The 23614-nt window shown below is 37.5% G+C and overlaps 1 long non-coding RNA gene across 5 annotated transcripts in view; it reads left to right on the top strand.

The window, feature by feature from the left end:
* Window positions 1–23614, top strand: part of LOC141522290 (uncharacterized) — a 119890-nt gene that overhangs the window by 27852 nt on the left and 68424 nt on the right. The window contains exon 7 of one of the 5 annotated variants that reach the window (XR_012478186.1): window positions 10009–10202. The exons of the other annotated variants lie outside the window; for them this stretch is intronic. This is a non-coding gene — a long non-coding RNA (uncharacterized LOC141522290). Of the gene's footprint in view, window positions 1–10008; window positions 10203–23614 lie in introns of those variants that run through there. 5 annotated transcript variants of the gene reach the window in all.

The following is a 23614-nucleotide window of genomic DNA, read 5'->3' as shown; positions in this document are numbered from 1 at the left end:
GGGGGAAAATTGTAAAACTCAAAATAAATTTGGGGGGGGGAGAGTGAAGATGGGGCAGCTAGGTAGTACAGTAGATAGAGCACTGGCCTTGGAGTCAGGAGTACCTGAGTTCAAATCTGGCCTCAGACACTTAATAATTACCTGTGTGGCCTTGGGCAAGCCACTTAAGGCCATTGCCTTGCAAAAAAAAAAAGGTGAAGATAGTATGCTTTTGTCTGTATTCAGACTTCATAGTTCTTTCTCTGGAGGTGTGTGGCAAAAGTCTTGGAATTGTCTTTGGTCATTATTGAGAACAGCTAAGTTTATCATCATTGATCAGCACACAGTGTTCTCCTGGTTTTGCTCAATTTACTCAGCATCATTTCATGGAAGTCTTTCCATGGTTTTCTGAAATCCACCAGTCATGATTTCTTATAGAACAATAGTATTCTACTACATTCATTCATATACCTCCAATTCTTTGTCACCACAAAAAGAAGTGATATAAATATTTTTGACCCAAATGACAGTTTTTTAGACCTTCTTTTCATCCTCACAGTAACCTCCAATTTCTCCATCTGAGGCCATCCATCACCTCTACTCTGGCTACACTCTCATGTCTTTCCAATTTTGAACTGTTGATGAACCAGTTCAACTCTTCACTAACCTAAATTCTTAAATCTCTTATCCTATTTATTACCTACTGAGCTTTGCCAGATCCCAGTCCTGGATGCCACTATCAGCCTCCTTCACCCCTACTCACTTGTTGCTGAAGAGAATTAGGAAAAAATCACAAAACAAATTACAATAGATTGAATGTTTTATTAAATACTAACCAATCTTGATTGGGCCCTCTGCACAGTAAGGGAATCCTGCTATTAATTCTCTAGCTCATTTGCCACACCAACTGTTTTCTTCTCTCCTTAAATCTCCTGTACTATGCTCTCCCCCAATCCTCTCAGCTTTGGACCTCACCTCAATTAAGCTCCCTTTTCTCCCCTTCTTCTTAACTCCTCTACCAACTTTTTTAACCATCTCTTTTACTCCATACTCCATTGATGAGGCAGACTTTCTACTGGTCAAGTCAGGAACAACCTTCTAGAAGTCATTCTCTCTTGACATTCTCTTTTGCCTCAGTCATCACCCTCCTCTTGTCTTCAATCTCTATTTCTTCCTCTTTTATCTACAAACATGTCCCAGTCTCCTCCATCCTTAAAATTTTCTCATTAGATATTACCATGCCCACTAGCTACCATTTTTTAATCTTTTTTCAGCTGAAATCCTTGAGAAAACTACCAATAACTAATGCCTCCACTTTTTTCTCCTTTCATTTTCTTCTAATTCCTCTGCAGTCTGGCTTCTGACCTTATTATTTCACTGAAATTTCTTACTCCAAAGTCACCAGTGATTTCTTAATTGCCAAATCCTTTCTTGATCTATAACCTTCTTAATCCTTCAAAAATTTTCATTATTTAACACTTTGGGACACATTTTCATCTTAAATAATCTTTTCTCTCTGGACTTTTGTGACTCTTCTCACTTTTGCCATATGTTTTAAGTCCTCAGTCTCTTTTTGCTGGATTTTTATCTGCATTCCTCACTTGGTGATTGCATCAACTCCTATTGATCCTAATGATCATTTTTATGTGGGTGACTCTGAAATCTATTTTTTTCCAGTTATAGTCTCTCTCCTGAGTTTGAGTCTCACACTAAAGAAGAGGAAATGCTAGGCAGAGAACAAATAGCTAACTTTTATTTCTTTCTGCTTTCAAAAAGCCCATCTTGTGTAATTTAAAGGAATGTTGTGCTCTTGTAACATCTCTGGAAAAACATTATTTTGTGACTTTTTGTGTCATCCTTGAATCATTAATGACTATCTCACAAACTCTATATCTGGTCAGAAACTTTTGCAATTTATCATGGACTCTGTATCTTGTAAACATTCTCATACAGTACGTCAAAGCTATCTTGCCCCAGACAGGGACCAGGACCACCTGGCCCTGGAAGAGAGACTGGTACATAAAGAATATTGAGATAACAGAATGTATATAGCCCAAGTAAGGAGCTGTCTTTGACAATTTCTGACATGATGCCCTATATCACAGATGCAGAAGGCATAGTATTAGTCCCTCCCTAATACCCCTCTAGTTCCTCCCTAAACCCTCCCCACACTCTCCCAGCCCATTCCCCTTGCATGACTTTCCCTTTAAAACGTATCCCTCCCCCAGTTGCTAGTTCTTTCTTGGAACTCAGCCTGCTTGGAGAAGCATAAGAAACTTCTATGTCCCTTGTATTTCTAGGTCATTGAGTCTTTGAATTATTTCAACTATTGAACATCTCAAACTCAACACATCCAAAACAGAATTCATCATTGTTACCCCCAATTCTTCCCTTCTTCTGAACTTCCCATGGGGCCATTGTCAGTCTTCCTGACTTATGTGTTGCCACTGGACTCTGGTGACTCAGGAGGAGAGAGTAAAGTTGATAACTTTGCACAGCTCTGTCTCACTTACATATAATTCACTTGCAAATTAAAAACATCACCCTCTTGATGTCATAGGTCCTCTTCGAGAATGAAGGAAAAATAACTTGTATGAGTAGTAGTAGCTGCCCCCCTGGGAACCCAACTGACCAGTCCAGTTGGACAATGCAACTATTCCCTCCCTCCTCCTCCTTCGCATCCCCTCCTCCTCCTCCTCCTTCCTCTTCTCTTCTCCTTCCATTTATGTGGGGTGTTATATCCTTATATGTGGTTTTGATTGCTTATACTCCACAAGTATGTGGGGTTTGAGGGCAAGATTTTTTATTTTCTATTTATTGTGTCTTTTGTCTCATGTAGTTTTCATGCTTGACTTCTCAAAATATAGCTCTGATAAATCAGGTTTGGGAAAAAACCTATTGGAATTCAAATGAAGCTATTTGACCTTGCCTTAAATCCAAATCATTCTAACTCTGACTAATTGACCAACAATAAGTCCCAGCCCTAGCTTCACTTGTGCATTGTTTGGATTTTGATGACTCAGAAAAAAAAAAGTAAATAGCACTTTTCTGTTAAGGTTTCTGTTCTGACCAGAAACTCTGAGGGTCTTCCTCTACCAGATAATTATTTTGGAAAGTCAACCTTGGACATCTTTTACCTCAATTATTACCTAATCTTTAATCACTGAATGAATGTTACCTCAGACAAACTGAGGCCTTGGAAAAACCTTAGTCATTGCAATAGGGGCTATTGCTAATCATCCTGACCTATGTCTTGTCATTGGAATCCAATGACTCTGGAGGAGATTATGAGATTGGTAACTTTGCACAGCCCTTCCTCACTTGAATCCAGTTTTCTTTCAAGTCAAGACATCTCTCTCCTGATGTTATTAATCCTCTTCTAGAAGGAGGAATAAACAACAGTCAACAGCAATCTGAACTTGCCTATTGTCAGAGGCAGCCTCGTCCTACCAGTCATTGAGCCTTGCAACCCAGGTGTCATCTTTGACTTGGCTGTCCCTGGCTCATTCACATATTCGATCTGATATCAATCAGATAATTATCAGGTGTCTAATAAGCGTCTGGCATTGCACCAAGCACTACACTCAAGGACCTTATAGTCTAATGGGAAGGACAACATGCAAAAAACTATATTCATACAAGCCATAACATAAATGTCATATAAGTTGGAAACAATCAGTAAAGAGAAGGCACTAGATGTTTTAATCTTTTAATTTATGGAAAAAAACAAGTATTTCTATAACATAGTATAATTATAATAAAGATGACTGGGGCAGCTAGGTGGTACAGTTGATATTGAACCAGCCCTGGATTCAGGAGGACCTGAGTTCAAATCCAATCTCAGACACTTAATAATTACCTAGCTGTGTGATCTCCGGCAAGTCACTTAACCCCATTGCCTTGCCAAAAAAAAAAAAAAGATGATTGCACCAGAAACTATAAATCTATTATGTATAATTTGCTATTCCTTTTAAATATAAAAGAAAGGTATAAATTTCATTTTTTCCCTCCTCTACCCTAGAGATGGCTACCATTAAACACAAACATGTATATGTGTGCAGGAATATATATATATATATATATATATATATATATATATATATATACACACATATATATATATATATATATATGTGCAAAATCATTCTAGACACCTATTTATCAGTTCTTTTTGTGGATGCACATAGCATCTTCCTTCATACACCCTTTATAATTAATTTGGATATTTATAATAGTCAAAATGACTTCTATTTAAGTTGTTAAAACAATATTGCTGTTGCTGTATACAATGTTCTTTTGGTTCTGCTCAGTTTTCTCTTCATTTTTGTGAAAGTCTATCCTTGTTTTTTTCTAATATCATCAAACTCTTCATTTTTTTTTAGCAGAGTAGTATTCCCTTGAAATCATATACCAAAACTTGTTCAGTCATTCCCCAATTGATGGGCATCCCTTCAATTTCTAGTTCTTTGACACCACAGAGAGCTGCTATAAGTATTTTAGAACAGATGGGTTCTTTTTCTTTTTCCTTCATCATCTTTGGAAATAGACCTAATAGTGGAATTGCTGGGTCAAAGGGCATAATAGACAGTTTAATAACTCTTTGGGCATAATTCCAGATTGCTCTCCGAAATAGCTGGATCAGCTCACCACTAGAATTAAGAAGGATCAAAAAAAGGCTTTTTTGTAGAAGGTGAGATGTTAGCTGTGACTTTAAGGAAGTTAAGGAAATCAGGAAAATAAGATGAAGACAGTTCTAAGTACTGGAGATAGCCAGTGAAAATGCCCAGGGAGCAACAAGGTGGCCAGTGTCACTGGATCCCAGAGTACATAAGCTGTAAGAAAAAGTACATAAACTGTAAGAAAAATGGGAAGAGGGGCAAGCTAGATGGCGTAGTGGATAAAGCACCCGCCCTGGAGTCAGGAGTACCTGGGTTCAAATCTGGTCTCAGACACTTAATAATTACCTAGCTGTGTGGCCTTGGGCAAGCCACTTAACCCTGTTTGCCTTGCAAAAAAACACAAACAAACCTAAAAAAAAAGAAAAATGGGAAGATGGAGTATAGGTTATTAAGGGCTTTAAATTCCAAATAGAGGATTTATATTTGATAATAGAGGTGATAGAGAGACCCTGGAATTTATTAAATGTGTGTGGGTATATGTAATGGAGGGAAAGTGATGATATGGTCAAATTTGCCCTTTAAGAAGATCTCTTTGATAGCTGAGTAGAAGGATGGACTGGTAAGTGAGAGAATTGAAGCAAGGAGACCAGTCAGCAGACTTTTGCAGTAGTCTAGGAATGAGGTGATGAGAACTTATACCAGGAAGTGCCAGAGGAAGGAGAGCAGCATATTTGAGAGATATTACAAAGATAAAATCAACAGGCCTTGGCAGATTGGATATGAGAGTGTGAAAGGAATCAAAGATGAAATATAAGTTAAAAGCTTGAGTGACTAGTAGAATGACAATTCCTTGACAGTCATAAGGAAGTTTGAAAGTGGGTAGAATTTAGAGGGAAAGAGCATACATTCAGTTTTGGTTCTGTGTTTAATATGACTACAGGAAATCTGAGTTGAGATATTCAATAGGAGATCAGCAGAGAGGTTAGGATTAGCTAAGTAGGTCAGAGTATTATTAACATAAAAATGATCATTAAATTCATGGGAGCTGATGACATCATTAAATCGAATAAGATAGCTATTCCTTGTACAATATCTCTTGTACACTCAGTCTGGAGGCCTCATCACCTCATGCCTGAACTCTTTACAGAAATTTTCTGGTTCATCACTTTGCCCTAAGTCTTTCTTCTCCACTAAGCTGCCAAAGTTACTTTACCTGAAGTGCAGTCTCACCATGACAACCCTCTACAAATAAACTCCTTTATTGTACATTCATTCATTTCAGTTGTGTTTAGCTCTTTGTGACACCATTAGGGGTTTTCTTGGCAAAGATACCAAAGTGTTTCACTATTGACTTCTCCAGCTCATTTGATAGATAAGGAAACTAAGATAAATAGGATTAAGTGACTTGAGGCTGGATTTCAGGTATTCCTGACTCTAGGAATGCCTGACTTGCTATTCATTGCACTACAAAGATACCCTAAATAAACTCCAGTGGTTCCCTATTTCTTCCAGGATCAAATATAAAATCCTCTTCATAGCCTAATGCCTTTCTACCTTCTAGTTTTTTTTACACTTCATTCTCTCCCATATACACATTATCTGTGATGACACTGGTCCTCTTGGAAAACAAGGTACAAACCACCAATAGACTACAGTCTAGCCACACTGCATCTGGGCAGCTAGGTGTAGCAGTAGATAGAGCACCAACCCTGGAGTCAAGAGGACCTGAGTTCAAATCCAGCCTCAGACACTTAGTAATTACTAGCTGAGTGACCTTGGGCAAGTTACTTAACCCTATTGCTCTGCAAAAATTAAAAAAAAATGAAGAGACACTCTATCTCCATCCCATTTCATTGACTGTCCCCCAGGTCTAGAATGACTATTCCTTCACCTCTGCCTTCTTCTTTCTCCAGCATCCTATCTTGAACCCCACCAGGGATTTGTCCCATGACCTCTAAAATTACCTTCCATCTACTCTGTATTTGTTTTATACATTCTGATTTATATATGTTGTTTTATCCATTGGAATGAAAGCTACTAGAGAAGGGCAGCTAGACAGCACAGTGGATAGAGTATCTGATCTCAGACACTTAATAATTACCTAGCTGTGTGACCTTGGGCAAGTCACTTAACCCCACTGCCTTGCAAAAAAGAAAAAGAAAGAAAGAAAGCTACTTGAGAGCAGAGACTCTTTTTGCTCCCCCCCCCTTTAAATCCACAACACTTATTACATTGTCTAGTTGGACAAAGTAAGTGACAAGTGTTGGTGGATTGATCTAGAGTATAGTTGTCCTTACCACAGTCTTGTAGATGCTAAAACTGGCACCAAGAAAAATTAAGCAACTAACCCAGGATTACAGAGCTAGCATTGAAGGCAGAATCAGAATCCAGTTCTTTCTAATTCCAAGTCCAGCACTTCTATCTGCTATATCATGATATCTAATTGGGCACTAAAAAATGAATGGAGCTGAGAAGCCATTGGTTCTATCTGTCTTTCTCTCCCTTTCTTTGTCTCTCTTTTTTCTGCCTCTTCTCTCTCACTCTCTCCCTGTGTGTCTCCATGAGGTCCTTTTAAACTCCTAATCTGAATTACTGAGATGTGGTGAGATGCTACAAGACATCCTTTCTAGAAATATTTTTTTTTTTTTTTGGTTTTGGCAAGGCAAATGGGGTTAAGTGGCTTGCCCAAGGTCACATAGCTAGGTAATTATTAAGTGTCTGAATCTGGATTTGAACTCAGGTCCTCCTGACTCCAGGGCTGGTGCTCTATCCATTTTCTAGGAATACTTTGAGAAAACCTTAGAAAACTTAGAACAATGTCTCAGTTCACATAAGTATTTTTGTTGTTGCCCAGGAGTGGTTTTTGCCTAGTAGTCTCCTTATAGGCAGCTAGGTGACTCAGTGGCTAGCTTGCTGGGCCTGAAGAAAGGAAGATCTGAACTCAAGCATGACCTCCGACACTCACTAGCCGCGTGTCCCCGGACAAGTCACTTAACTTCTGTTTGCCTTAAGCCTCTGGAGAAGGAAATGGCAAATCATTTCAGTATCTAGGCCAAGAAAACCCCATAGATAGTATGGTCCAGGAGGTTTTGAAGAGTCCTACATCACAAGCCTCCTTATTTGCTAAAGCTGCCCAACACCCTCCCGGGGGGCAGCACTGCTTCAGGTCAATCTCTCCCAAACTGGATATTCCGTTTCCCAGCACCAAAAGGCAGGCGGGCTAGAAACCAGTGGCTACTATTTATCTCCGGTTGACACTTTTGTGCTCCAGCACTCACAGCTGGAGAAGTTTCTGGCGCTTCCTTAGGGTTGTGTGAGGAGGGATGGCTCACAGGGTCCCTAGGAAGAGACAGACGGCTCCCCACGTACGTCCTTGCATGGATAAGGACGTCTTGGAGGGGACCGAGGACACCTGGACAGGTGCCCCTAAGCCAGAGCTCCCTCGGCCCCTGTTAGGGGTGGGCGCCGGAGAAGGGGGAGGCATCTGCTCCCCCTGCCTGACGGCCTATTCCAGTTGGCCCCCAGAGGAGCGAGGCCCTTGCTTTTCTGCAGTTGAAGGTCACGCGTAGCCTTTGCCAGGAGCCAGCGACCGGAGTGTGTCTGTGCCGTCACGGATCATTAGGGTAACCCCGCTCCCGGGAGCCGGGCCGGCCCGACACCGCGCTCACAGCTGGCCAGGACGGTCCCCGGGCCGGGCCGGGCGGAGGGCCGGGGCCGGCCTCTCCTCTTCTCTTCTGCTCTGTTCCGGATGGACTCCCCCGCCCGGCCCAACCTCTCCAGACCCAGGAATGTGCAGACTGGGATGCATAGTTATTTCCCTTTGCTCACGTTTCTGTCGAAATCGTGCTTCTGAGCCTATGGTTAATGGCATGTTTTCAACCCGCAGTAGCCCCTAGGAAGGAAGAAATAAAAAATAAAATAAGCAGATGTAACTTCAGCACCAGACTGATGGAGCCGGTTTGAATATATAGACAGCTGTGAATGTCACGAAAGATTAAAAACACAGAACTGGATTTGGAAAATGATTAGCCATTGCCTGTTTAACAAGAGAAATCAGTTAAAATAGTCATTGAGTCAATTGATGAGGGACTTTCTTTCTGATCCCTTTCTGTTGCCCGCCACTTCCTCTCCCCCCACCCCGACCCCTCCATAGGAACAAATGGTATTTTTTTCTTTGAAAGTTTCCATTCTGTTTTCATAGGCAATGACCACGGGAATTATCCTCTTTCTCTTTACTCCCTCTGGGAACTTTTAGGGCATCTAAACCACCCTCCTACTGGCGGATGTGCCTATCTATGCTAGCCCAAGGCAAGCTTTCCCACCTTTCCCACTAAAATCTTCACCTTAGGTCCTCAGAAAATGACTAGATAGTTTTTCCCTGAGGGTTATAAAGATAACTCTGAGGAGATGAGTTTTTTAAATTGTGTAGCTCATGAACTCCCACCATCAATTTCCCCATTGATTATCAGTTGATATCAATTAGCCAGGGAGTCTTAATTAGCTTTTAGAAACAGGTATTCACTATATGGATATTACTACTAGCAGTTAGGTGGCACATAAAGTGCCTGGCCTGAAGTCAGGACGACCTGACATGAGTCACGTAGTTTGACGAAAGGCAGGTCACTTAACCCTGTTTGCCTCAATTACTTCATCTGTAAATTGAACTGGAGAAGGAAAAGGCAAACTACTCCAGTATCTTTTTTCAAGAAAGTTCCAAAAAGGCTGGTCATGACTGAAAAAAAAAAACTAAATAAAATTTACAAAGTAATGTAGTAAGAACAGTTGGTACTAATATTCCTCCCCAAAGTGGAGTATACTCTCCCACAAGTAGATAGTCGATAGATAGATAGATGGATGAATGGAGATGGATGTAGATAGAAATAGATATTTAGTTCAGGGGAAAGTAGAATCATGCATAAAAATATATGTGGCAGAGAAGTAATGTACAGCTCCTGATTTCTGGATGTCTTTTTTTCTTCTTCTTAGGGGACCCTTGAAATCTTCCTTAGGCTTGACATAGCTTTTTGCTGGGCTCCTTCTAGAATACTGAAGTTTCCTCCTCATTTCACCCACTTTATCCTTAGTTCCCAATAGAGATGCCACTGGTCACTGCTGTCCAAGGGGCATTACGAGGATACCTATAAGAAATCCAAAATATTCTGACCTTTTAAAGTTCATAAGATCATTCTCTGGGGCTAGAAGTGATGGATAGAAACAGTCTCTTCACTTCTCCCAACCCCAATAATTCTCTCAGGAGCTGAAATTGCTCTGTTCTTTATGCTGGCCTGCCACTGAATTCATGATTTGGAATTAGGTTTCTATGATTCCCCAGACCACATAGGATATGACAAATGGGGGGAAATTGTTTATTATTTGTTAATGATGTTTGAACCTACCTTTATGTGATTAGATATTGCTTAATGCAGAATGGGAGATGTCATTCTAACCCCAGAGACCCTCCAAGGAAACCCAAGAATGCTCCAAGGAATGCTTAGATCTCACCTAGATCTTCTTTTGGGATCACCCCAAAAGCTTGTATTATGACTTCACTCAAATTTTATTGAATATTCATGCTTACCTGCTCATGTACATCTAAAGGAACATCTGGACCTTGCCTTTTTTTTAAACTACTGTCTGTTGTATTCCTCATTTTGTATCATTGTTTGAATTCTATGAAGTGTAAAACTCACAGAGACTAAAAGAAAAACTGACTCTTTGCTGAATGATCTATTAAGTGTTTTTCTAAAACTCTTTTCAGGTTTGGTTTTGTTTTTGACTGAAATAAATTCTCCAACAAATCCCAATACATTTCTTTTCCAGTTTCATTTCATCCCAAGATTAGAAGCATTTTGCTCCTCACAAAATAATTCAAGACTTTTTTGCAACCCCTTTGATTGATTGAATTGAGATGTTCTCATCTGATAAAGGCATCAAGAGAGCACCTTGTTGTACACAAAGGCAATAGTTAAAAAGAAACTTGAGATATGCCCATTTAGAGAATCTACTCCAAATGTTCATACGGACTATTTATGCCTGACTTGTGGTATAGAACTCAGAGTTTGTATTGATCTAATAATCAGCCTCAGTCCAATGCACTATTTCTTTTTCCTAATTTTTTTTAATTTAATTTTTTCCATTTATATATAGAAAGTTTTCAAATTCATTTTTTTATTAAGATTTTGAGTACTGTATTTTCTCCCTCCCTTCTTTCTTTCCCCTCTCCTCAAGACAGCAAGTAATCTGATACAGGTTATACATGTTAAACATATTTTCATATTAGTTGTGCTATGAAAAAATCAGAACAAAAGGGGGGGGAAATCACAAGAAAGAAAATGCCAAAAACATGTGAAAATAGTAAGCTCTTCAATTTGCATTCAGACTCTGTAGTTCTTTTCTGGATGGGGATAGCAGTGAGTCTTTTGGAATTGTCTTCAATCATTGTATTGCTGAAAAGAACTGTCTATCACAGTTGATCATGTCACACAATATTGCTGTTATGGAAGATAGCACATATTATAAGGGAGTGGTGGCTAGGGAGAAGTGTTGTGGTTTAGAAAGTTATAGGGGTAGTGAATAAAGCCACTGGAGATTTTATTGAAATATAGTGTTGATTGAAATACAGTGAGATTTTTCTAGTTTTCTAGAACTAGAAAAATAAGTATGGAGGAGAAGGGGGGAGGGGAAGGAAAAGAAACAAGTAGAATGACTAATGATTCCAGGAAAGCAAAGGATTCTGACAACAAAGGAATTTTGACAACTTCTATGTGTATCTTTATCTAGTTTACATATGATTGGTGTATTCCAAGAGTTCCTAGGGTCTGCTTGCCCTAGATTGGAGCATTTGAAAAATTATTCTAAAAAGTAAAGGAAAAAAATCATTCTAAACTTTGTATTCATGAGTATAAAACAGATGCTGGGTCCATTTGAAACTAGTCTGCAGTTTTAGGCAGAGCTGGACACTTGGTAATACTTTAAGAGCAGCTTCATTTCTCAGAGGCCAGAATAGGCAGCTGAAGCTTGGGTGACCTGAAAAATTAATTATCATGTAAATCCTTTATTTTTTGAGTGTGTGTGTGTGTGAGGGGGCCACCAGTGGTTTGTATATCATCAACAAACCCTGCATTTAGACTTAAGGAGGACAGGTCTTTGTTTTTCTATTCTTTGAGTTTAGATGGCATAAATCACCAATATAACACCCTCACCCTAATCCCTCCATCCCCAAAATGATGTGACTGATGGAGGAGGAACAGCCAAGCTTTAAAAGGGCAGAAGAGGATATGTAATACTCCTCAGTCACTAAAAACTTGTACTCAATGGCTCAAAGTCAGAAGCAGGGAACATGTGGCATGGAGGGGAGTCAAGAAAATGATTTTCAGTTTGTGTCTGGTCTGCTTTCGTCTACATCAGTGCTTCATAAGCAATAAGCTAAGTTTAGTGGGAAAGTCAGAATTCCATGCCAACTCTGGGACACAATACAAATACACTGGATAGTGTATTTCTGACCTATAGTACTAGGATGAACCAAGCCCCATATTCGAAATTCTTGAGTTTTCTTCTAAAGCCTGGACCTATTGAAAACATGAGTCAAACATCATTTCAGGACTTTGTGATATTCATTATGAGGCCTCTTTAAGTGACAGTGGATGGAGTGTTGGGTCTGGAGTCAAGAAGACCTCAGTTCAAAGAAGACCTGAGATACTAACCAAGTGACTTTAGTTGGGCAAGTCACTTAACTCTGTTTGCTTTTGGTTCTTCATCTATAAAAAGGGCTGGAGAAGGAATGGCAAACCACCCCAGTGTTCAAGAAAACCCCAAATGGTCTCACAAAGAATCAGAAACTGAAATGACTCAACAGCAACAAAACAAAAACAGATTTTTTTTTAAAATTAGCAATTTTTTATTTTAAATTTAAATTTAAATTGTCATGTGTGCAGCAAAACATGATATAATATTAATAATATAAAGTAATAAATTTCCATTTCATTGTGTAATAAATATCACACAACGTATTCAAAATTGACCATCTTTGCTCCCTTGAAGGTGGTCTTCTGCTCTATAGTTTTACCTATTTTCCCCCTCTCCTCTACCCATGACTACATTAAGCAAGGATATATGTAGATACATACTTATCCATATACATACACATCCACATATGCATCCATATAGAGAGAGACATTTATATATATGCATATATACCTACATAGTAGCTATATACACATAAACACATACATATTCATAGATATCTATGTCTTTGGTTTGTATCAATCTCTCATTTTTATAACATTTCTTGAAAGCACAACCTCTCCTCACTTCTCTATTTACTTCTACCTGCTACTTTGCCCTTTTCCTTAATCTACTGTCCTTCAAAGAATCCTTTTATACCCCCTTCACATTGATCTACACACCTTTCTATACCTCCCTCCCCACTGATCTACACAAACTTTTATATACCCTCTTACTCTACACCCTTACCCTCTAATTCAGTATTCTCCTTATCCCCTTCTATTATTTCTTTCTGAATTTAAAAGGCTTTTATAAACACACATACACATATATGTATGTATTGATCCCTCTTTAACCCATTCCCTATGAGAGTGGGTTTCCAGAATTGCCAGCTCTCCTTCCACATCTAATTCCTCTGTATCAATTCTTCCTCTCACACCTCATTTACATAAGATGATAACTCTTTTTTTATTCTTTCCCCTCATTATTTTACTTTTAAGAAACCCATCCTATTCATTTCTATCCCAATTTTTCTTCAGACTACTCAATGACTAATAGTCATGGTTTTCATTTCCACATATAGAGCAAACAATTTGTCCTTACTAAGTCCCTTGTAATATCTTTGATGTTTACTTTGTGTTTCTCTTGGTTCTTGTATGTCAAGTTTTTTATTAAATTCAGGTCTTTTAGCAAAAAATCTTGAAAGTCTTGCAATTCATTGATTTTTTTCATTCAGGATTATGCTTAATTAATTTTGCAGGGTATGACATTTTTTGGCCACAACTCCAGTTCTTTTGCTCTTTGATGTGTACTGTTCCAAGACCTGTTCCAATAGCTACTATTAGGTCTTATGTAATTCTAATTGTGGCTCTGCCATATTTGAATTGCTTTTTTTTCTTATTGCCCTTAATATTTTCTCCTTAACCTGGAGGTTCTGGAATTTAGCTATATTGTTCCTATTAGTTTTCCTCCTGGAATCCCTTTTAGGCAGTGATTGGTAAATTTTTTCTATTTCTCCTTTCCCCTTTCGTTCTAACACTTCAGGACAATTTTTTATAATTATTTCTTGTTTCAAGATTCTTTTTCTTGAGTGTAGCTTTCAGGCAATCCAGTTATTCTTATGTCTTTTCTTCTTGATCTATTCTCCAGATCAGTTTCTATTATCAGGTGTTTCATATTCTCTTCTGTTTTTTCATTCTTTATATTTTGTTCTATTATTTCTTGGTCTCATCACTTCACTGACTTCCCCTTTCCCAATTCTAATTTTCAAAGAGATATTTTCTTCTTTAAGATTCTGGATCTCCTTTCCAATTGATTTACTTTTTTTTCATAATCTTGTTTTTCTTGGATTGTTCTTATTTCCTTTTTTAGTTTTTCCTTAGTCTCAGTCTCTCTTATTGATTTTTAAAGTTGTTTTTGAGTTCTATGAATTCTGTTTTGAGCAGGTAGCCATTCGACATTATTCTCTGGAGTAGGAGAGGCTTTTTTTGCTTCAGTATCTTCCTCTGAAGATGATCCTTGATATTTTCTATTTCCATAGGAAATGTCTATAGTAATAGTCTTTCTCTTTTGCCTGATCATTTAAAAAAATTTAGCAACTCATTATTATATTCCCCTCTAGTTTTGAAGTGTGGGTCAGGGTGAATCTGGCCTCAGGAGCTTTGTTTTGGGCCCAAACTTTGCACTCCTTCACTCTCCAAGCTATAGCTGGGGCCCCTTCACACATAGTGCTGGAAATGATTTTACTCCCTGAGAACCCTCCAGAATCCAAACCTTCAGGTCTTCCCTTGGGCCAGAAACCAAGACTCAGTTCTCCTGTAAGTGTCTACAGCCAGCAGAGTCCCAATGCTACTGACTATGCACTCACTGGTAGAGTGCTGGTTCCTTTTTGCCCAGAACCAGTCTCAGCAGCACAACTGACCTGGCATCCTGTATCAGCAAAGGTCCCCTGTTTTCCTCTGCTCAGACTACTGACTCCCCACACTTTCCAGGAGGTGAGATTCCTGTGGCTGAGGTGGATGTAACTTCCCAACTGGGCTGCCCTTGAGATTGCCTCTAGCTTTTCAGAATGAACCTGGAGGTATTTATACTTCACTTTTTCTGAACCTCAGTAGTGGAATCCTTCTTCTTCTAGTTGTCCCAAGAGGACTACTGTTCTGCCCCAAGTCTTGCTAATTTTTTCTGCTCTGTATTTATTCTGAGATGGTTTTTTTTGGCTTGTTTGTGGAGAAAATCTGGAAAGTATGGAATTTTCTGACCTATTCTTCCATCTTCCTAGAACCAGATTTTTAAATATATTATGTTTTAATGTTTCCATGCAAAGAGTCAGTCAGCCAATTAATGTTTATTAAGTTCTTTCTGAGAGTCAGGCATTAGATTATGTAGAGTGTCTAAACATTCCATGTTCTATGGAATCTTATAAAGCATAACACACTTATGCTCAATGACCTATAAAAAATGCAATGACTGGGACAAACTTTTCAGGTCTTTTTGGGTAAATCTCCACCAATGATACTTCCAGTCTGATTAGTTGGTGTAGCCACTCAAAGATAAGTAGATCTTAGGGATAAAAGTTTTCCAGTCTGTCTCAGAAGGATAGAAAGTTTGTCATTTCCCTAAAACTTCTACTTAACAGAAATAAATTATGGAGCCAGCAGGGTAAGAAGAACATGTGTCCAACTGTTGAATAGGATGTGATTAAATCTAGTATCGTAGATTTGAAGAAGCTTAGAACCAAAAGGAAATTGAGTCCCAAGGAGATTGAATAACTTTCCCATAAATCATGCAAATATTAAGCATCAGAGGTAAAATTTGAACCCAAGTCCTCTGATTTCAAAACCAGTGTTCTTTCCACAACTGTATGTTGTTATTGTTTTCTGCTACTCCTAGGAAATAGCTATAGATCATATAAAAGTCTTAGAGTCCTCTCTTTGGAATAAATTGGTTCTTTTCTTTCATTCCTAATAAGGAGGTCAAAAGGGATTGGGGAAGAACAACTAGATAGTGCAGTGGATAGAATATAGACATTGGAATCAGAAGGACCTGTTCAAATCTGATCTTACTAGCTGTGTGACCCTGAGCAAGTCATTTAACTCCAATTGCCTTGACAAAAAAAAGGCAGTGGGGAGAGTAAGAACAGTGAAGGCTGAAGACCACAGAATGGTATCCCCTTTGCCCATCTTTCCACCCATATTCAGAGTCTTAGAATTATTGAATGACAGAATTAAACCCTTTAGAAGCCAAAGAAACTTTGAACTCCTTACTTTATTTGAGAGAAGTGAAGTGATGTTAGAGATTCAAGAAAGATTAGTGATGGTCCTATTAGAGAAGATTAAGCCTGATGAATAGAATTTTGATTTGTTAAGATATGAATTTCAATAATAGTAGCTCCACATTGTGGAAGAATCCTAGGGAATGACCAGAACAGACTAGTCTATATATTTTCAAACCTCATTTCCATATTGGAAAGTGAGGGTTCAGTTGGAAGGGTGGAGTGGGAAATATTCATGTAAATACTGAAGGCATCAATAACTCATTTAAAAAAGAATTTATCACTCAGATTTACATGTTCTGGACATGTTATTTCCCTTGGATAAGGAACTCTTGCTGAGGAAATTCCATACAAATGTAAAAGTTGTCTAAAAAGAAAAAAAAAAGAGTTGCCTGGAATAGAGATGTCAAACTCAACTAGAAATGAGAACCACTAAACCATACCTAGGAAGGATACAACAAGGTAGTTTCACTGGATAGAGCCTTGCAGTCAAAGAGACCTGAATTAAAAAACAGTCTCAGACACACACTAACTGTGTGACTGTGTGACTGTGCTTAAGCCACAGGAGAAGGAAATGTCAAACCACCCCAATATCTTTGCCAAGAAAATCCCATGGACAGCCTTAGCATATTAGTGTCCACTGGGCCTGAAAGAGTCAGACAACAGGAGGTGTTAACAACAACACTAAACCATACATAAGGATACCTACATATTGACTTAGTTTTAAAATGTAATATCATCTATGTTTATTATTTTTTCATTTATCTTGTTAAATATTTCCCAATTACATTTTGATCTTGTTTGAGTTGCACTCAGAAGTATTGTGGGTCGCAGTTCACAAGCTGTGTGTTTGACACTTCCTCAAATGGTAAAAGGTTAAATAATTTTCCCAGGCTCACAGAATCAGTACAATCAGAGGGAGATCTTAAATTAAGGCTTGTCTACTCTCTATCCACTATACCGTCTGCTTCTCACAATTATGAAATATTTTAAGGAATAAAAAGGGTCTGCTTCACAGAAACCTTATAAGGTAAATAATACAAGTATCATTCATTCCCATTTTATAGTTCAGGAAACTGAGGTTCAAGTGAGGTTAAGTAATTTGTTCTTGGTCATGCAATTAGTGTCAGAGTTTGGATTCAACTTAAGTCTCCTAACAGTCCAATACTCCTTTCACTAGATCATGCTTCCTGGATGCTTAGTAGGTGTCTACATTTTTAACTGAGCTTTTGGAATAGTTACCCCTGGAAGAATGAGTATAGCTGAAGGGCAACTGAGGATTTACCAAACCCTTCCTGGTGAAATGACTATGAGTGTTGGGGTTAGAACTTTGTGTATTAGGGTAATGCTCCATTCAGTAGAATCCAATTCCCTATAGTAGAGTTCAATAAGACTGGATGAAACCTGATCTTATGAAGAGTACAGTATGAACATGAGATTCCCTATATGGTTACTTAATGGTGGTGAGAACATCTCACACATATAATCAATAAGTTTATATTAAGTGTCTGCTGAACACACAAAAAGAAAAATGAAACAGTCCTTGCCCTCCAGTAGTCTATATTCTATCTGAAAAATCGACAGGTACATTTGTATGCATGTGTATAATAAACATATAAAGCAAAATAAATGATTGGATTGAAGATAAGATTAGTCTTGAAAATCTTTTATTGCTTTCTTCTTCCCTTTGTCATGGTAAAAAATCTGTAATAAAGAGAAACTGAGACACACAGTGCCAAGCATGATCAATTTATTAGGAAGGCTAGCAATTGCCAGTAAAAGGGAACCAAGGTCCCTCAATAACCAAGGATTTCTCTGACAGGCAGAACAACTCTTTTATAAAGTTGGTAACATAAGATAGAAGTGATGAAAACTAAACTAAGACTGTGGTTGGTTTGCCATGAAGATGAAGAGTTGGCTTACATTTGACTTGACTCAGAAAGGGGATTTATAGGACCTATGACAACAGGATAAACACAAAGCAGACCAACATCCATGGCAGATACCATCTAATACCATCTTAGGACCAATTTGATTCATCTTTTCTTTCTCCCTTCTATCTTCTAAAAACTTAACAGATTTTGAGTCTTCGTGGTCAGGCAGTAATTCACAGAAATAGGGAAGTTAAAATCATATAAATTCTACCACTGAGGTCTATACAATCAAGTCCAAATCATATCTGTAAGCACTGATTCCTATTATTAGCAATCAATAACTAATAAATAATACAAAATAAAATAAGTTATAAGTTTTCAATTTCACTCCTTTTCATGCAACACTTTATCTCTTTCTTGTACTCCTAAACCCAGCTCAAATGAACTGTTTAAGCTTTAAAAATGTCACATTTTCATCCATTCTAAATCAGAAATTTTAATTGAACGATGAACCCCAAACCAAGAAGGAACCATAAAAATTGGCCAAGTCCCAAACTGAACCCAAATAATTATTTCTTCCTGAACTTCATACCATTTCGACTGCTAATCTGAAACTAATCAAGATATTTTCTGAAATGTTTGAGCTGGAACAATACTGAGGTTTTAAAATAGTCTCCAAATTGAACCTAAACTGAGCTGATATATCATTTGGTTTGAGTCTGCTCTAAACAGTCTGTGGGAATTTGGTTTGCAGTCTAATGTATTTCTGGCTGCTGTTCAAGATCTGCATTCTGTCAGCTCTCTTATGTCTCACTGTACTACCTTCTCTTGAGGATCAGTGTGACACCTCTGTCCTGTTGGCCAGAACAAGGTGAATATCATTAGAATGCAAGTGGATGATTCTTGACTAACGACTTCAGAAGAAATAATCAGAATGGAATGGTGAACTTCACCAGTGGTAGTGAAGGAAGAGGTATGGACAAACAGGGTCTATTCATTTGTTTGTTTTTATTTCTTTATTTTTACTGGAGTCAAGAGAGTCTCAGAACAAAGAACTCCTCTCTTCCTGAAACAAAGCTAAGAGAGATGGATGGATGATACTCCCTAGTGTAAGAGGTGGGAGGGAACTGGCTGGAGCCTGTTCTACTCATGCTCTTGATAATCAGCAACTCATTAGGTATTCTAATCAGGCAGAAATATTTTCCTGTCAGTTCATTACAAACTCTAACAAGGTTCCAGCTTCAGGTCACCACTGCTTTTCTCCTGCCAGGAGATAACGATGAGCTGTTGGCTAGAGCCTTTGGTAACTCATTTGTTATTACACATGACTCACAGTAGCCAAGAGCTATGGGGTGATAGAGATGGGAGGGAGAGAAAGATTTGCCGGGGTTAGGAAACCTAACAGCAAGCAACTGTCCACTCAGGGCTGAAATGCCCACATTTTATAATTTGGAAACTGGCAAAGTCTTATACACTGTATATTGTTTATTGTGTGTTTTGGGAGAAAGGAGAAAAAGAAGCAAACATTTGAATTTGTGCTTCCACCCTGATCAAAACAATGATCAATTGTGACTCCAGAGAATCAATAAGTCATACTACTCATCTTCTAATAGAGAGGTAATGGCCTGATTTTGCAGACGGACATATTTACTGGATTTTTTTGTTTGATTATGCATATTTGTTTCAAGAGCTTTGTTTTTTTCTTCTGTGGTGGAAGGGAGATGACTAGGATTAAAAAAATAGAATTTGGTTATTTGAAAAAATCGAATAATAATTTAATTTAAATAGAAAGATATCAAGGAGAAAAAAAGAATATGCTCTTCTGATTCAGAGAGTATTTTAAAGGAAAGAATATAACTTAGAATAAGGAACCCTATATTATAAGAAACATCCATATTGAAAAGAACTTTGGGGAGTCATATAATTTGACCTGTTTCCTGAAAAATAATCCCCTCTGTAGTATACCTGAAAAGTAACTATCCATCCTTTGCTTGAAGATTTTTTTGTAATAACAAATCCATTACTTACTAATGCAGCCCAATCTACTTTAGGCTGGTTTTGATTGCTAGGAAATTTTTCCCTACATCAATCCCAAATCAACCTTTCTGTAATTTTAACTCATTGCTCCCAGTTTTGTCTTCTGAGTTCAAACAGAACAAGTATAATCTTTCTTCCACATGATAGTACTTTGAGTACTTGAGGACCACTCTCAAGTCTCTCCTCTAGTCCCCACCATCCCTACTAATGTGTCTTCTAATTCTTTCAATCAACCCTCACAAGACATGATCTTGAAACCCTTCTGAATTTTGTTCTTTTTTGAATGAATGTGCTTTAACTTATTCCTAAAATATAGCACCCAAAATTAAACATGATGTGTTTAAGCCAGATGTGGTCTGATCTAATTAGGGTAGTAGAGTATAGATATACTCTAGTGTTACAGAGAAAAGACTTTCTATCCTATACTGTACCTCTCTTGATATCCAGATCATATTAGTGTTTTTTAAAGGCAATGGAGTTAGGTGACTTGCCCAGAGTCAGTCAAACAGATAGTATCTGAGGCCAGATTTCAACTCAGGTCCTCCTGTCTCCAGCATCAGTGCTCTCTCTATTCAATGCATACTTAGCTACTCCACAGGAGCATTTTTGATTGCTATAATGACTGACTGGTTGTAGAGCTTGCAATTGGCTAAAATCTCCAGATCTTTTTTTTTCAGATGAAAGTTTATCTAGCTGTACCTCCTTTATTTAGCAAAACACTTAGGAAACTGACTTTTTTGAATTGGTGTGGGACTTTACATTTATTCCTATTAAATTTCATCTTAATGGATTCAGGCCAGTGTTCTAAGTTATCAAGATCTATTTGGATCCTCCTCGTCTTCCAGTAGGTTAGTTATTTTTTCCAGTGTTCCATCATTACCAAGTTCACAACCATTCTATCTCTACATTTATAGAAGTTACTGATAAAAAATATTAAATAATAGAGGGTCAAATTCAGATACCTAGAACACTCCATTAGACATTTCTTTCCAAGTTGACTGAAAAAGTAATTGCTGCTCTTTACGTCCAACCATTCAATCAGATTCTAATAGATCTATTGTCAAGTTTCAATCACTTCATCTTTTCCACAAGAATGGAACGAAAGATTTTGTCTAATTCATTGCCAAAATCTATGCAAATTACATCCCCAAATTTCATAGCTATACAAGTCTAGCATCTCTGTCAAAAATAGGAATTAAATTAGTGTGACATGACTAGTTTTTGATGAAGTCATCATGACCCCTCATGATCCCTGCTTCCTTTATTCACATTTACTAATTAATTCTTTAATAATAGAATTTAGGAATCAAGACCTCTGGCCTATCGTTTATATATTCTACTCCTTTTTTTTTTGTTGTTGTTGTTGTTGGAAAGTGGACCAGTAACTGCCATTCCTCTCATTCTCCATAACCTTTCAAAGATCTTTGGTTGTAATTCAACAATCACACCTGTCAGTACTCTGGGATGTTGCTTATCTGAGCCATAAAGATCAGAGAAATGCTCTTTTAATATGTCTAACTTATTACACCAGTAGTAATCAACTCCCATTTTTGTTCTATTCTTTCTTAGTTCAAACATAATTTTCCTTGATCAAAAACAAATTAATTGATCCATTATCATTGTGTCATACAAAAAAGCAGTTGATCCTACTCTTTTCCCCATTTAGTTTTTAAAAAATAATCCCTTTCTATCATGCTTGATTTTTCTCAGCACTCTCAATTCATTTTTAGCTTTATTAGTCCTACTTATTTTCTTTTTTCTTTTTTTTTTAGGTTTTTTTTTTTTGCAAGGCAAATGGGGTTAAGTGGCTTGCCCAAGGCCACACAGCTAAACCAGATTTGAACCCAGGTACTTCTGACTCCAGGGCGGGTGCTTTATCCACTGCGCCACCTAGCCGCCCCAACCTACTTATTTTCTTATAAACCATGGCACACTTTGTATTCATAACTTTTTACTAGTTCTTGAATCCATGGTCTGTATGTCTTCAAAATCTTTGGTGTGTGACCATAAACAAGTCATTTAACCTCTCTGTATCTCAGTTTCAAAAATGAGAAAGTTGAACTTGATAGTGTCTTATAAGACCTAGTCTTTTCCAGCACTAAATCAATGATTTCACTCTTCATTGGAGTTGTTTCTATTTCTAAATCTTATTCTTCAGAATTTCTTAATTTTGGTTTAGCTTTCTTGAAGAACTTCAGTACAAGGGATCCTATCTACCTGGATCTAGCTCTGATTGCTTTCAAATTCGTTCTCCTAAAATCTAAGGAACATGTCAAATTATGACCAGTTTCTTTTTCTTTTAACATAAATTCTAATACAGACAGGTCACTTTTGCCGATGGTTCCTGTCATTTCTAACCAGTAACCAATTCTATCTTGTTGTTGGGAATCAGTTCTAAAATGATTATTCCCTTCCTTGCTTCCTCCTACTTCTTAAGGATGAAATTATCATTTAGACAAATTATTAGATGCTCTGGTTTTTTTGTTTTTGTTTTTTTAACAAAGAAAATGTGCTTCTATAGATGTCCATAAATCTGAAATACTCTGTTCCTACTGAATAACACTCCTATGGTAAAATTTCTAATCTGTTTCCTCAACTTCCTTATTTAATTTTTCTGGGTTGGTCTGTAGTATACTATGAAAATACCATCTCTGTTGTTATGTCCACTGATAATCCAAATGTTTTCCAACTCACTTCCACCTTCTTATTTCTGAATTTCTTCACAGAATTGTATCTTCTTTAAATGCAATTATGCTCTACCTTTTTTTAATCTTGTGTCTTTTGAATAATATGCTTCCATTCAGAGCCATATTCCAGTTATGAATTTCACCTTTTTAGCCACAAATTAAGAAGTCAAATCAAAAAGTGCCTGCTGTAAAAATTTTTTTTTAAAAAGTGCCTGCTGTAGTCCAGGTACTGTGTTGGGGATACAAATAAATGTAAAAATAAATGAAGAAAGTATTAGATAGATAAAACAGATAATACAATCCCTACTCTCCAGTAGCTTACAGTTTCATTGAACCTCTAAGATTAAACATGCAACCTTGCCTTAAGATCTTTAGTTCAACATAATTTTTATTTTGTTGCATCTCAGATCATGGACTTCATTGTAAGATCCTCCTGTGAATTTCTGGGTATCTAACTTGCTTGGTATTCTTCTTCCTGAATAGTAACTGCTTCTTTTAGTATCAAATTTGGTAGATGTTTTTAAACTGTTTTCTTTCTCCCACTTCTTTTCAATTTAAAACCCTTTTGAATAGAATTCTGAGACTCTAAGCAAATACATTTTGAGCCAGTCCTTCCTGGCTGGTTCTGACATTGACTAAGAGTACATAATTTCTATATTTTAAGTCTTTGTCCAGAAATCCAAAATCCATTCTCATACAATCTTTTTCTTACTTGGATATTAACATTCCAAATTAGCTTTATTCTTCTTTCATCCTTGCCTTAAATGAGCAAAAGTATTGAAAACACCATTTGCTTATGACTTTATAATCTTAAGAAATATTTTCTAGATTTTTTTCTGGTATGATCAGTGATGTTAGAGCCAACTATAACTGGATTGCAAGAGCCATTGTAAATTTTCATTGTGAACATTTATACCTTGCTAC

This window comes from Macrotis lagotis, chromosome 4, assembly GCF_037893015.1.
Source record: "Macrotis lagotis isolate mMagLag1 chromosome 4, bilby.v1.9.chrom.fasta, whole genome shotgun sequence".
NCBI lineage: Eukaryota > Metazoa > Chordata > Mammalia > Peramelemorphia > Peramelidae > Macrotis > Macrotis lagotis.
The sequence above is the reverse complement of the archived record's forward strand: the minus strand, read 5'-3'. Positions and strand labels throughout refer to the sequence as shown.